This window comes from Sycon ciliatum, chromosome 9 (assembly GCF_964019385.1).
Source record: "Sycon ciliatum chromosome 9, ocSycCili1.1, whole genome shotgun sequence".
Classification (NCBI taxonomy): domain Eukaryota; kingdom Metazoa; phylum Porifera; class Calcarea; order Leucosolenida; family Sycettidae; genus Sycon; species Sycon ciliatum.
The window spans coordinates 20,662,209-20,676,424 of record NC_088651.1 but is presented as its reverse complement, the minus strand read 5'-3'; positions in this window follow the sequence as shown (position 1 = coordinate 20,676,424).

The following is a 14,216-nucleotide window of genomic DNA, read 5'->3' as shown; positions in this document are numbered from 1 at the left end:
TATAGTCTGCAAGAGAAAATGAATGATCTAGTCCCAAGAATGAACATATTCTTGCGTTATCCTTTACGAAGATGTGAAGACCTTTTGCAAGCGCCGCTAGCCTCCGGGATCGGTTCACGTAGGGCAAGCATCCGTTCAGCTTTGACATATCGTTTTCCACAACATTGATAATTGCTTCTTGATACTGTTCAACCGAGCCAAAAAATTTCGAACAGCAAATCAGTTATATCCTCAATGCAGTACTTTTTCCCAGCCATTGACTTCTCTGGGGTGATAAGTGTACAAATCTTATCATATTCGGGATAGGTCCGGTAACCTTCCTGATCCATCCATGGGTAAGGAGCACTTGGTCTAAAGGATCCAAGATGGTGTCGAAATACAAATCATGCGGTGTAATCTAAAATACATAAAGATTGTAGGTCCAATCAGCAATAATATATGGTCTGCAAGAGAAAATGAATCATCTAGTTCCAAGAATGAACATATTCTTGTGTTATCCTTTACCAAGATGTGAAGACCTTTTGCAAGCGCCGCTAGCCTCCGGGATCGGTTCACGTAGGGCAAGCATCCCTCCAGCTTTGAAATATCGTTTTCCACAACATTGATAATTGCTTCTTCATACTGTTCAAGCGAGCCACAAATCTCGAACAGCAAATCAGTTATATCCTCAATGCAGTACTTTCGCTAATCCATTGACTTCTCTGGGTTGATAGGTGCACAAATCTAATCGTATTCGGGATAGGTACGTTAAATCCACATAAAACTCTTCAGGGTACAAGCTTATCTCCTTTTTAAGTGCACCAAGTAAACCAGAATGTGTACAGCTCGGGTCAAGACGAACAGGGGCGGGTTGCTTCAAACATTACAATTGTACCTTGATCCTGTTCAACCGAGCTACAAATCTCGAACAGCAAATCACTTATATCCTCAATGCAGTACTTTCTCCAAGCCATTGACTTATCTGGGTTGATCAGTGTACAAATCTTATCATATTCGGGATAGGTTCGGTAACCTTCCTGATCCATCCATGCGTAAGACGCACTTGGTCGAACGGATCGAAGATGGTGTCGAAATCCAAATCATGCAGCGTAATAGAAACCACAAGGATTGTATTTATAATCAGTAATATGGTCTGCAAGGGAAAATGAGCATTCTAGTCCCAAGAATGAACATAATTCTTGTCTCACCATTGACCAAGATGTGAAGACCCTTTTACAAGACCAGCTAGCCTCCAGGATTGGTTCACATAGCGCAAGCATGCTTTCAGCTTTGATTATTGTTTTTTTCACAAAATTGATAAATGCTTCTTGATACTGTTCAACCGAGCCACAAATCTCGAACAGCAAATCAGTTATATCCTCCATGCAGTACTTTCTCCGAGCCATTGACTTCTCTGGGTTGATAGGTGCACAAATCTTATCATATTCGGGATAAGTCCGGTAACCTCCCTGATCCATCCATGGGTAAGAAGCACTTGGTCGAACGGATCGAAGATGGTGTCGAAATCCGAATCATGCAGCGTGATCGAAACCACAACGATTGTATGGCCAATCAGTAATATGGTCTGCATGGGCAAATGAGCCATCTAGTCCCAAGAATGAACATTATTCTTGTCTCACACTTGACCAAGATGTGAAGACCCTTTGCAAACGTCGCTAGCCTCCGGGATCGATTCACATAGGGCAAGCATCCATCCAGCTTTGACTATCGTTTTCCACAACATTGATTATTGCTTCTTGATACTGTTCAACCGAGCCACAAATCTCGAACAGCAAATCAGTTATATCCTCAATGCAGTATTTTCTCCAAGCCATTGACTTTTCTCGGTTGTTAGGTGCACAAATCTTATCATATTCGGGATAGGTCTGGCAAATCCACATACTCCTCTTCAGGGTACAGGCTTATCTTCTTTATAAGTGTACCAAGTAGACCAGAAAGTGTACAGCTCGAGTCAAAACGAACAGGGTCGGGTGGCTTAAACGCCAGGCTCAATAATTGTACCACCGATTGATACTTGTATTCGAACATATCATCATCATAATTATAATTAATTTGGAGATAATTGGGATCGAGGCTGATACATATCCAGGTTACTTGTTGAGAAGTAATCGTCCATCTGAGATGTGCACAGGCTTTCCATTATCAGTAGGGTGGGCACAGAATGATTGCTTGCGAGCTTGGGTTGATAAGTGTACAAATCTTATCATATTCGGGATAGGTCCAGTAACCTTCCTGATCCATCCATGCTTAAGAAACACTTGGTTGAAATGATCGAAGATGGTTTCCAAATCCAAAATCAGGCAGCGTTATCGAAAGTGCATCAAGATTGTAGTACCAATCAGCAATAATAATTATAATGGTCTTCCGGAGGAAATGACTCTTCTTTTCCCAAAAATGAACATGTTCTTTTGTCACCCTTGACCAAGATGTGAAGACCTTTTACGAGCGGCGCTAGCCTCCGGGATCGGTTCACATAGGGCAAGCATCCCTACAGCTTTGAAATATCGTTTTCCACAACATTGATAATTGCTTCTTGATACTGTTCAACCGAGCCACAAATCTCGAACAGCAAATCAGTTATATCCTCAAAGCAGTACTTTCTCCCAGCCATTGACTTCTCTGGGGTGATAGGTGCACAAATCTTATCATATTTGGAAAAGGTCAGGTAAATCCACATACCCCTCTTCAGGGTACAGGCTTATCTTCTATATAAGTGTATCAAGTAAACCAGAATGTGTAGAGCTCGAGTCAAGACGATTAGGGGTGGGTGGCTTCACCGCCAGGCTCAATAATTGTACCACCGATGGAAACTTGCATTCGGACATATCATCATCATAATTGTAATGATCTTGGAGATAATTGTGATCGAGGTTGTCACACGCCCAGGTGACTTGCTGAGAAGTAATCGTCCATCTGAGATGTGCATAGGCTTTCCATTATCATGAAGGTGGGCACAGAATGAGTGCTTGCGTGCTTTGCAACCTTCCTGATCCATCCATGGGTAAGAAGCACTTGGTTGAAAGGATCGAAGATGGTATCGAAATCCAAATCATGCAGCGTTATCTAAAATACATAAAGATTGTAGGTCCAATCAGCAATAATATATTATGGTCTGCAAGAGAAAATGAATCATCTAGTCCCAAGAATGAACATATTCTTGTGTTAGCCTTTACCAAGATGTGAAGACCTTTTGCAAGTGCCGCTAGCCTCCGGGATCAATTCACATAGGGCAAGCATCCATCCAGCATTGACATATCGTTTTCCACAACATTGATTATTGCTTCTTGATACTGTTCAACCGAGGCACAAATCTCGAACAGCAAATCAGTTGTATCCTCAATGCAGTATTTTCTCCAAGCCATTGACTTTTCTCGGTTGATAGGTGCACAAACTTATCATATTCGGGATAGGTCCGGCAAATCCACATAACCCCTTTCAGGGTACAGTCTAATCTCCTATTTAAGTAGACCAGAAAGTGTACAGCTCGAGTCAAGACGAACAGGGGCGGGTGGCTTAAATGCCAGGCTCCATAATTGTACCGCCGATTGAAACTTGTATTCGAACATGTCATCATCATAACTATTATTAACTTGGAGAGTATTGTGATCGAGGTTGTCAAAGGCCCAGGTTACTTGGTGAGAAGTAAAAATGTGCATAGGCTTCCCATTATCAGGACCGTGGGCACGGAATGATTCCTTGTAAGATTGTAGGTCAAATCAGCAATAATCGGTTGATCAGTTATTTCCTCAATGCAGTACTTTCTTCCAGCCATTGACTTCTCTGGGTTGATAGGTGTACAAATCTTATCATATTCGGGATAGTTGTGGTAAATCCACATTACCCTCTTTAGGCTACAGGATAATCTTCTTTATAAGTGGATCAAGTAAACCAGAATGTGTATAGTCCGGGTCGAGATGAACAAGGGCTGGTGGCTTCAACGCCAGACTCAATAATTGAACTACCGATTGAAACTTGTATTCGAACTTAAAATCATCCATCTGCATTGAGCACTCTCCGCATTTTGAGACCATTCCCTTGTGTGACGAAGCGGAAAAACCGTCAGAGATCAAATTCCATTACACAGTGTTTCACCGTTCAAGCATGGGATCATCAGATGGATGATGATAATCTTCTTCTTGTTCTCCTTTGGCCATGGCAACGGAATGTTCTTCAATGAGTATGCTAGGTTCATACGTGACGGTTCATCCATGGTTGCAGATTTCGACGAAAGTGCTCAACTCAATAAGAGGAGCTAATCTCCTATTTAAGTAGACCAGAAAGTGTACAGCTCGAGTCAAGACGAACAGGGGCGGGTGGCTTAAACGCCAGGCTCCATAATTGTACCACCGATTGAAACTTGTATTCGAACATGTCATCATCATAACCATTATTAACTTGGAGAGTATTGTGATCGAGGTTGTCAAAGGCCCAGGTTACTTGGTGAGAAGTAAAAATGTGCATAGGCTTCCCATTATCAGGACCGTGGGCACGGAATGATTCCTTGTAAGATTGTAGGTCAAATCAGCAATAATCGGTTGATCAGTTATTTCCTCAATGCAGTACTTTCTTCCAGCCATTGACTTCTCTGGGTTGATAGGTGTACAAATCTTATCATATTCGGGATAGTTGTGGTAAATCCACATTACCCTCTTTAGGCTACAGGATAATCTTCTTTATAAGTGGATCAAGTAAACCAGAATGTGTATAGTCCGGGTAGAGATGAACAAGGGCTGGTGGCTTCAACGCCAGACTCAATAATTGAACTAACGATTGAAACTTGTATTCGAACTTATAATCATCATAATTACACACAAGGGAATGGTCTCAAAATGCGGAGAGTGCTCAATGCAAGCGAGGCAGAGCTTCATCACACACAAGCGGAAAAACCGTTAGAGATCAAATTCCATTACACAGTGTTTCACCGTTCAAGCAACGGATCATCAGATGGATGATGATAAGCTTCTTCTTGTACTCCTTTGGCGATGGCAACGGAATGTTCTTCAATGAGTATCCCAGGTTCATACGTGACGGTTCATCCATGGTTGCAGATTTCGACGAAAGTGCTCAACTCAATAAGAGGAGCTAATTCACACAAGGGAATGGTCTCAAACTGCGGAGAGTGCTCAATGCAAGCGAGGCAGAGCTTCATCACACACAAGCGGAAAAACCGTCAGAGATCAAATTCGATAACATAGTGTTTCACCGTTCAAGCAACGGATCATCAGATGGATGATGATAAGCTTCTTCTTGTACTCCTCTGGCGATGGCAACGGAATGTTCTTCAATGAGTATCCCTGGTTCATACGTGACGGTTCTTCCATGGTTGCAGATTTCGACGAAAGTGCTCGACTCAATAAGAGGAGCGAATTCACACAAGGGAATGGTCTCAAACTGCGGAGAGTGCTCAATGCAAGCGAGGCAGAGCTTCATCACACACAAGCGGAAAAACCATCAGAGATCAAATTCCATTAGACAGTGTTTCATCGTTCAAGCAACGGATCATCAGATGGATGATGATAAGCTTCTTCTTGTACTCCTTTGGCGATGACAACGGAATGTTCTTCAATGAGTATCCCAGGTTCATACGTGACGGTTCATCCATGGTTGCAGATTTAGACGAAAGTGCTCAACTCAATAAGAGGAGCTAATTCACACAAGGGAATGGTCTAAAACTGCGGAGAGTGCTCAATGCAAGCGAGGCAGAACTTCATCACACACAAGCGGAAAAACCGTCAGAGATCAAATTCCATTACACAGTGTTTCACCGTTCAAGCAACGGATCATCAGACGGATGATGATAAGCTTCTTCCTGTACTCCTTTGGCGATGGCAACGGAATGTTCTTCAATGAGTATCCCAGGTTCATACGTGACGGTTCTTACATGGTTGCAGATTTCGACGAAAGTGTTCAACTCAATAAGAGGAGCTAATTCACACAAGGGAATGGTCTCAAACTGCGGAGAGTGCTCAATGCAAGCGAGGCAGAGCTTCATCACACACAAGCGGAAAAACCGTCAGAGATCAAATTCCAAAACATAGTGTTTCACCGTTCAAGCAACGGATCATCAGATGGATGATGATAAGCTTCTTCTTGTACTCCTCTGGCGATGGCAACGGAATGTTCTTCAATGAGTATCCCTGGTTCATACGTGACGGTTCTTCCATGGTTGCAGATTTCGACGAAAGTGCTCGACTCAATAAGAGGAGCGAATTCACACAAGGGAATGGTCTCAAACTGCGGAGAGTGCTCAATGCAAGCGAGGCAGAGCTTCATCACACACAAGCGGAAAAACCATCAGAGATCAAATTCCATTAGACAGTGTTTCATCGTTCAAGCAACGGATCATCAGATGGATGATGATAAGCTTCTTCTTGTACTCCTTTGGCGATGACAACGGAATGTTCTTCAATGAGTATCCCAGGTTCATACGTGACGGTTCATCCATGGTTGCAGATTTCGACGAAAGTGCTCAACTCAATAAGAGGAGCTAATTCACACAAGGGAATGGTCTAAAACTGCGGAGAGTGCTCAATGCAAGCGAGGCAGAACTTCATCACACACAAGCGGAAAAACCGTCAGAGATCAAATTCCATTACACAGTGTTTCACCGTTCAAGCAACGGATCATCAGACGGATGATGATAAGCTTCTTCCTGTACTCCTTTGGCGATGGCAACGGAATGTTCTTCAATGAGTATCCCAGGTTCATACGTGACGGTTCTTCCATGGTTGCAGATTTCGACGAAAGTGTTCAACTCAATAAGAGGAGCTAATTCACACAAGGGAATGGTCTCAAACTGCGGAGAGTGCTCAATGCAAGCGAGGCAGAGCTTCGTCACACACAAGCGGAAAAACCGTCAGAGATCAAATTCCATTACACAGTGTTTCACCGTTCAAGCAACGGATCATCAGATGGATGATGATAATCTTCTTCTTGTACTCCTTTGGCGATGGCAACGGAATGTTCTTCAATGAGTATGCTAGGTTCATACGTGACGGTTCATCCATGGTTGCAGATTTCGACGAAAGTGCTCAACTCAATAAGAGGAGCTAATTCACACAATGGAATGGTCTCAAACTGCGGAGAGTGCTCAATGCAAGCGAGGCAGAGCTTCATCACACACAAGCGGAAAAACCGTCAGAGATCAAATTCCATTACACAGTGTTTCACCGTTCAAGCAACGGATCATCAGATGGATGATGATAAACTTCTTCTTGTACTCCTTTGGCGATGGCAACGGAATGTTCTTCAATGAGTATCCCAGGTTCATACGTGACGGTTCATCCATGGTTGCAGATTTCGACGAAAGTGCTCAACTCAATAAGAGGAGCTAATTCAAACAAGGGAATGGTCTCAAACTGCGGAGAGTGCTCAATGCAAGCGAAGCAGTGCTTCATCAACCACAAGCGGAAAAACCGTCAGAGATCAAATTCCATTACACAGTGTTTCACCGTTCAAGCAACGGATCATCAGATGGATGATGATAAGTTTCTTCTTGTACTCCTTTGGCGATGGCAACGGAATGTTGTTCAATGAGTATCCCAGGTTCATACGTGACGGTTCATCCATGGTTGCAGATTTCGACGAAAGTGCTCAACTCAATAAGAGGAGCTAATTCACACAAGGGAATGGTCTCAAACTGTGGAGAGTGCTCAATGCAAGCGAGGCAGAGCTTCATCACACACAAGCGGAAAAACCGTCAGAGATCAAATTCCATTACACAGTGTTTCACCGTTCAAGCAACGGATCATCAGATGGATGATGATAAGCTTCTTCTTTTACTCCTCTGGCGATGGCAACGGAATGTTCTTCAATGAGTATCCCAGGTTCATACGTGACGGTTCTTCCATGGTTGCAGATTTCGACGAAAGTGCTCAACTCAATAAGGGGAGCTAATTCACACAAGGGAATGGTCTCAAACTGCGGAGAGTGCTCAATGCAAGCGAGGCAGAGCTTCATCACACACAAGCGGAAAAACCGTCAGAGATCAAATTCCATTAGACAGTGTTTCATCGTTCAAGCAACGGATCATCAGATGGATGATGATATGCTTCTTCTTGTACTCCTTTGGCGATGGCAACGGAATGTTCTTCAATGAGTATCCCAGGTTCATACGTGACGGTTCATCCATGGTTGCAGATTTCGACGAAAGTGCTCAACTCAATAAGAGGAGCTAATTCACACAAGAGAATGGTCTCAAACTGCGGAGAGTGCTCAATGCAAGCGAGGCAGAGCTTCATCACACACAAGCGGAAAAACCGTCAGAGATCAAATTCCATTACACAGTGTTTCACCGTTCAAGCAACGGATCATCAGATGGATGAGGATAAGCTTCTTCTTGTACTCCTTTGGCGATGGCAACGGAATGTTCTTCAATGAGTATCCCAGGTTCATACGTGACGGTTCATCCCTGGTTGCAGATTTCGACGAAAAGGCTCAACTCAATAAGAGGAGCTAATTCAAACAAGGGAATGGTCTCAAACTGCGGAGAGTGCTCAATGCAAGCGAAGCAGTGCTTCATCACACACAAGAGGAAAAACCGTCAGAGATCAAATTCCATTACACAGTGTTTCACCGTTCAAGCAACGGATCATCAGATGGATGATGATAAGTTTCTTCTTGTACTCCTTTGGCGATGGCATCGGAATGTTGTTCAATGAGTATCCCAGGTTCATACGTGACGGTTCATCCATGGTTGCAGATTTCGACGAAAGTGCTCAACTCAATAAGAGGAGCTAATTCACACAAGGGAATGGTCTCAAACTGCGGAGAGTGCTCAATGCAAGCGAGGCAGAGCTGCATCACACACAAGCGGAAAAACCGTCAGAGATCAAATTCCATTACACAGTGTTTCACCGTTCAAGCAACGGATCATCAGATGGATGATGAAAGCTTCTTCTTGTACTCCTTTGGCGATGGCAACGGAATGTTCTTCAATGAGTATCCCAGGTTCATACGTGACGGTTCTTCCATGGTTGCAGATTTCGACGAAAGTGCTGAACTCAATATGAGGAGCTAATTCACACAAGGGAATGGTCTCAAACTGCGGAGAGTGCTCAATGCAAGCCAGGCAGAGCTTCATCACACACAAGCGGAAAAACCGTCAGAGATCAAATTCCATTACACAGTGTTTCACCGTTCAAGCAACGGATCATCAGATGGATGATGATAAGCTTCTTCTTGTACTCCTTTGGCGATGGCAACGGAATGTTCTTCAATGAGTATCCCAGGTTCATACGTGATGGTTCATCCATGGTTGCAGATTTCGACGAAAGTGCTCAACTCAATGAGAGGAGCTAATTCACACAAGGGAATGGTCTCAAACTGCGGAGAGTGCTCAATGCAAGCGAGGCAGAGCTTCATCACACACAAGCGGAAAAACAGTCAGAGATCAAATTCAATTACATAGTGTTTCACCGTTCAAGCAACGGATCATCAGATGGATGATGATAAGCTTCTTCTTGTACTCCTCTTGCGATGGCAACGGAATGTTCTTCAATGAGTATCCCAGGTTCATACGTGACGGTTCTTCCATGGTTGCAGATTTAGACGAAAGTGCTCAACCCAATAAGAGGAGCTAATTCATACAAGGGAATGGTCTCAAACTGCGGAGAGTGCTCAATGCAAGCGAGGCAGAGCTTCATCACACACAAGCGGAAAAACCGTCAGAGATCAAATTCCATTAGACAGTGTTTCATCGTTCAAGCAACGGATCATCACATGGATGATGATAAGCTTCTTCTTGTACTCCTTTGGCGATGGCAACGGAATGTTCTTCAATGAGTATCCCAGGTTCATACGTGACGGTTCATCCATGGTTGCAGATTTCGACGAAAGTGCTCAACTCAATAAGAGGAGCTAATTCACACAAGGGAATGGTCTCAAACTGCGGAGAGTGCTCAATGCAAGCGTGGCAGAGCTTCATCACACACAAGCGGAAAAACCGTCAGAGATCATATTCCATTACACAGTGTTTCACCGTTCAAGCAACGGATCATCAGATGGATGATGATAAGCTTCTTCTTGTACTCCCCTGGCGATGGCATCGGAATGTTCTTCAATGAGTATCCCTGGTTCATACGTGATGGTTCATCCATGGTTGCAGATTTCGACGAAAGTGCTCAACTCAATAAGAGGAGCTAATTCACACAAGGGAATGGTCTCAAACTGCGGAGAGTGCTCAATGCAAGCGAGGCAGAGCTTCATCACACACAAGCGGAAAAACCGTCAGAGATCAAATTCCATTACACAGTGTTTCACCGTTCAAGCAACGGATCATCAGATGGATGATGATAATCTTCTTCTTGTACTCCTTTGGCGATGGCAACGGAATGTTCTTCAATGAGTATGCTAGGTTCATACGTGATGGTTCATCCATGGTTGCAGATTTCGACGAAAGTGCTCAACTCAATAAGAGGAGCTAATTCACACAATGGAATGGTCTCAAACTGCGGAGAGTGCTCAATGCAAGCGAGGCAGAGCTTCATCACACACAAGCGGAAAAACCGTCAGAGATCAAATTCCATTACACAGTGTTTCACCGTTCAAGCAACGGATCATCAGATGGATGATGATAAGCTTCTTCTTGTACTCCTTTGGCGATGGCAACGGAATGTTCTTCAATGAGTATCCCAGGTTCATACGTGACGGTTCATCCATGGTTGCAGATTTCGACGAAAGTGCTCAACTCAATAAGAGGAGCTAATTCACACAAGGGAATGGTCTCAAACTGCGGAAAGTGCTCAATGCAAGCGAAGCAGTGCTTCATCACACACAAGCGGAAAAACCGTCAGAGATCAAATTCCATTACACAGTGTTTCACCGTTCAAGCAACGGATCATCAGATGGATGATGATAAGTTTCTTCTTGTACTCCTTTGGCGATGGCAACGGAATTTTGTTCAATGAGTATCCCAGGTTCATACGTGACGGTTCATCCATGGTTGCAGATTTCGACGAAAGTGCTCGACTCAATAAGAGGAGCTAATTCACATAAGGGAATGGTCTCAAACTGCGGAGAGTGCTCAATGCAAGCGAGGCAGAGCTTCATCACACACAAGCGGAAAAACCGTCAGAGATCAAATTCCATAACATAGTGTTTCACCGTTCAAGCAACAGATCATCAGATGGATGATGAAAGCTTCTTCTTGTACTCCTTTGGCGATGGCAACGGAATGTTCTTCAATGAGTATCCCAGGTTCATACGTGACGGTTCTTCCATGGTTGCAGATTTCGACGAAAGTGCTGAACTCAATATGAGGAGCTAATTCACACAAGGGAATGGTCTCAAACTGCGGAGAGTGCTCAATGCAAGCGAGGCAGAGCTTCATCACACACAAGCGGAAAAACCGTCAGAGATCAAATTCCATTACACAATGTTTCACCGTTCAAGCAACGGATCATCAGATGGATGATGATAAGCTTCTTCTTGTACTCCTTTGGCGATGGCAACGGAATGTTCTTCAATGAGTATCCCAGGTTCATACGTGACGGTTCATCCATGTTTGCAGATTTCGACGAAAGTGCTCAACTCAATAAGAGGAGCTAATTCACACAAGGGAATGGTCTCAAACTGCGGAGAGAGCTCAATGCAAGCGAGGCAAAGCTTCATCACACACAAGCGGTAAAACCGTCAGAGATCAAATTCCATTACACAGTGTTTCACCGTTCAAGCAACCGATCATCAGATGGATGATGATAAGCTTCTTCTTGTACTCCTTTGGCGATGGCAACGGAATGTTCTTCAATGAGTATCCCTGGTTCATACGTGACGGTTCATCCATGGTTGCAGATTTCGACGAAAGTGCTCAACTCAATAAGAGGAGCTAATTCACACAAGGGAATGGTCTCAAACTGCGGAGAGTGCTCAATGCAAGCGAGGCAGAGCTTCATCACACACAAGCGGAAAAACCGTCAGAGATCAAATTCCATTACACAGTGTTTCACCGTTCAAGCCACGGATCATCAGATGGATGATGGAAAGCTTCTTCTTGTACTCCTTTGGCGATGGCAACGGAATGTTCTTCAATGAGTATCCAACAGGAACACTGTGAAGATCGCATATAGCTGCATGCCGAATATGGCCCGACTCATTAAGGCCCACAACAAGAGTGTGTTGCACCCACCAACACCGGACAAGGACTGCAACTGCAGGATCAAGAACTCTTGTCCACTCGTAGGAAAGTGCCAGGCGGACAACGTCATCTACCAGGCCATGGTGTCGGACGACACCCGTAACGGCAAGGTCTATACCGGCATGTCTGCGCCGCCTTTCAAAGCTCGCTGCTCCAACCATTTGACTACACTCAGGCATGACCGCAATGAGAATTCCACCGAGTTGTCAAAGCATGTTTGGTCGACGAAGCGGGACAACAGACAGTACGTCATTGACTGGAAGATCCGCGACAGGGCCACCTCGTTCGATAACACGTCCAAGAGATGTGGCCTCTGCACTACCGAGAAGTATCACATCCTCGAAACCGACGCCCGCACTAGGCTAAAGAAGCGAAATTAGATTGTGTCAAAATGCAGGCACGAAAGCAAGTATGTCCTATCAAATTTTGTGCCCATTTCATAAGGACAGTGATTATTCTATGGCCTTGGTAGCGCCTCTATATCTGTTACCTGGCATGGCACCACTCTGCGCTATCGCCTTTCCCTAGGCACTCTGTGCAATGCATCATGAAAATTGGGCTGGTCACACCCCGCAATATCATCACCCTCATCTAGCACCTAGGCACTCTGTACAATGTATCATGAAAAATGGACTTGTTACATCCGGGACCCGACATAATGATAATCTTCACACTCCATAGTGACGGAGTTCACACATTCTGAGTATATAACCAGTGTATCATACTTTGTTTGATCATCCATCTGATGATCCGTTGCTTGAACGGTGAAACACCCCCCCCCCCCTACTAGGTTGCACTCCACCATGGGTCTGCGCCAACCGCCAGTTTCCACCAGGTTCGGCAAGGGTTGCCTCGCGTTCCGGGGCGCCCAGCTGTGGAACACATTACCCAGCGATATACGTGCCATCTCCACGCTCCGCCAGTTCCGCGCCAGCATGATCCCGCACACACTTACTGGCCTTAGTACCTAGAGTACCAGACGTCCTGTTTGATGATCAGCTGGCTTAGTTTTTCTCCACCTCTATCCTAATTACATCAGTCCCCAATTTCATTTATTACTGCTTTCTATCTGCATTCGCCACCTTTTCATTGGGCAGATCTGCCCGTTTGGTTTGCGAATTAAAATAAACACAACAACAACAACAACAACAAACACTGTGTAATGGAATTTGATCTCTGACGGTTTTTCCGCTTGTGTGTAATCATCATAATTATAATTATGCCTATTTTTAGCCATGGTTGCATGAATATCATATCACTCAGAGCCGTTGTTTGAAGTCTTGACAGCCTAGGAATAGTGCAAGTAAGGTGGAAGAAAAACGTATTACAATCAGTATTCAACAGGAACACTGCGAAGATCGCATATAGCTGCATGCCGAATATGGCCCGACTCATTAAGGCCCACAACAAGAGAGTGTTGCACCCACCAACACCGGACAAGGACTGCAACTACAGGATCAAGAACTCTTGTCCACTCGAAGGAAAGTGCCAGGCGGACAACGTCATCTACCAGGCCATGTCGTCGGACGACACCCGTAACGCCAAGGTCTATACCGGCATGTCTGCGCCGCCTTTCAAAGCTCGCTACTCCAACCATTTGACTACACTGAGGCATGACCGCTATGAGAATTCCACCGAGTTGTTAAAGCATGTTTGGTCGATGAAGCGGGACAACAGACAGTACGTCATTGACTGGAAGATCCGTGACAGGGCCACCTCGTTCGATAACACGTCCAAGAGATGTGGCCTCTGCACTACCGAGAAGTATCACATCCTCGAGACCGACGCCCGCACTAGGCTAAACAAGCGAAATGAGATTGTGTCAAAATGCAGGCACGAAAGCAAGTATGTCCTATCAAATTTTGTGCCCATCACATAAGGACAGTGATTATTCTATGGCCTTGGTAGCGCCTCTATATCTGTTACCTGGCATGGCACCACTCTGCGCTATCACCTTTCCCTAGGCACTCTGTGCAATGCATCATGAAAAATGGGCTGGTCACACCCCGCAATATCATCACCCTCATCTAGCACCTAGGCACTCTGTACAATGCATCATGAAAAATGGACTTGTCACATCCGG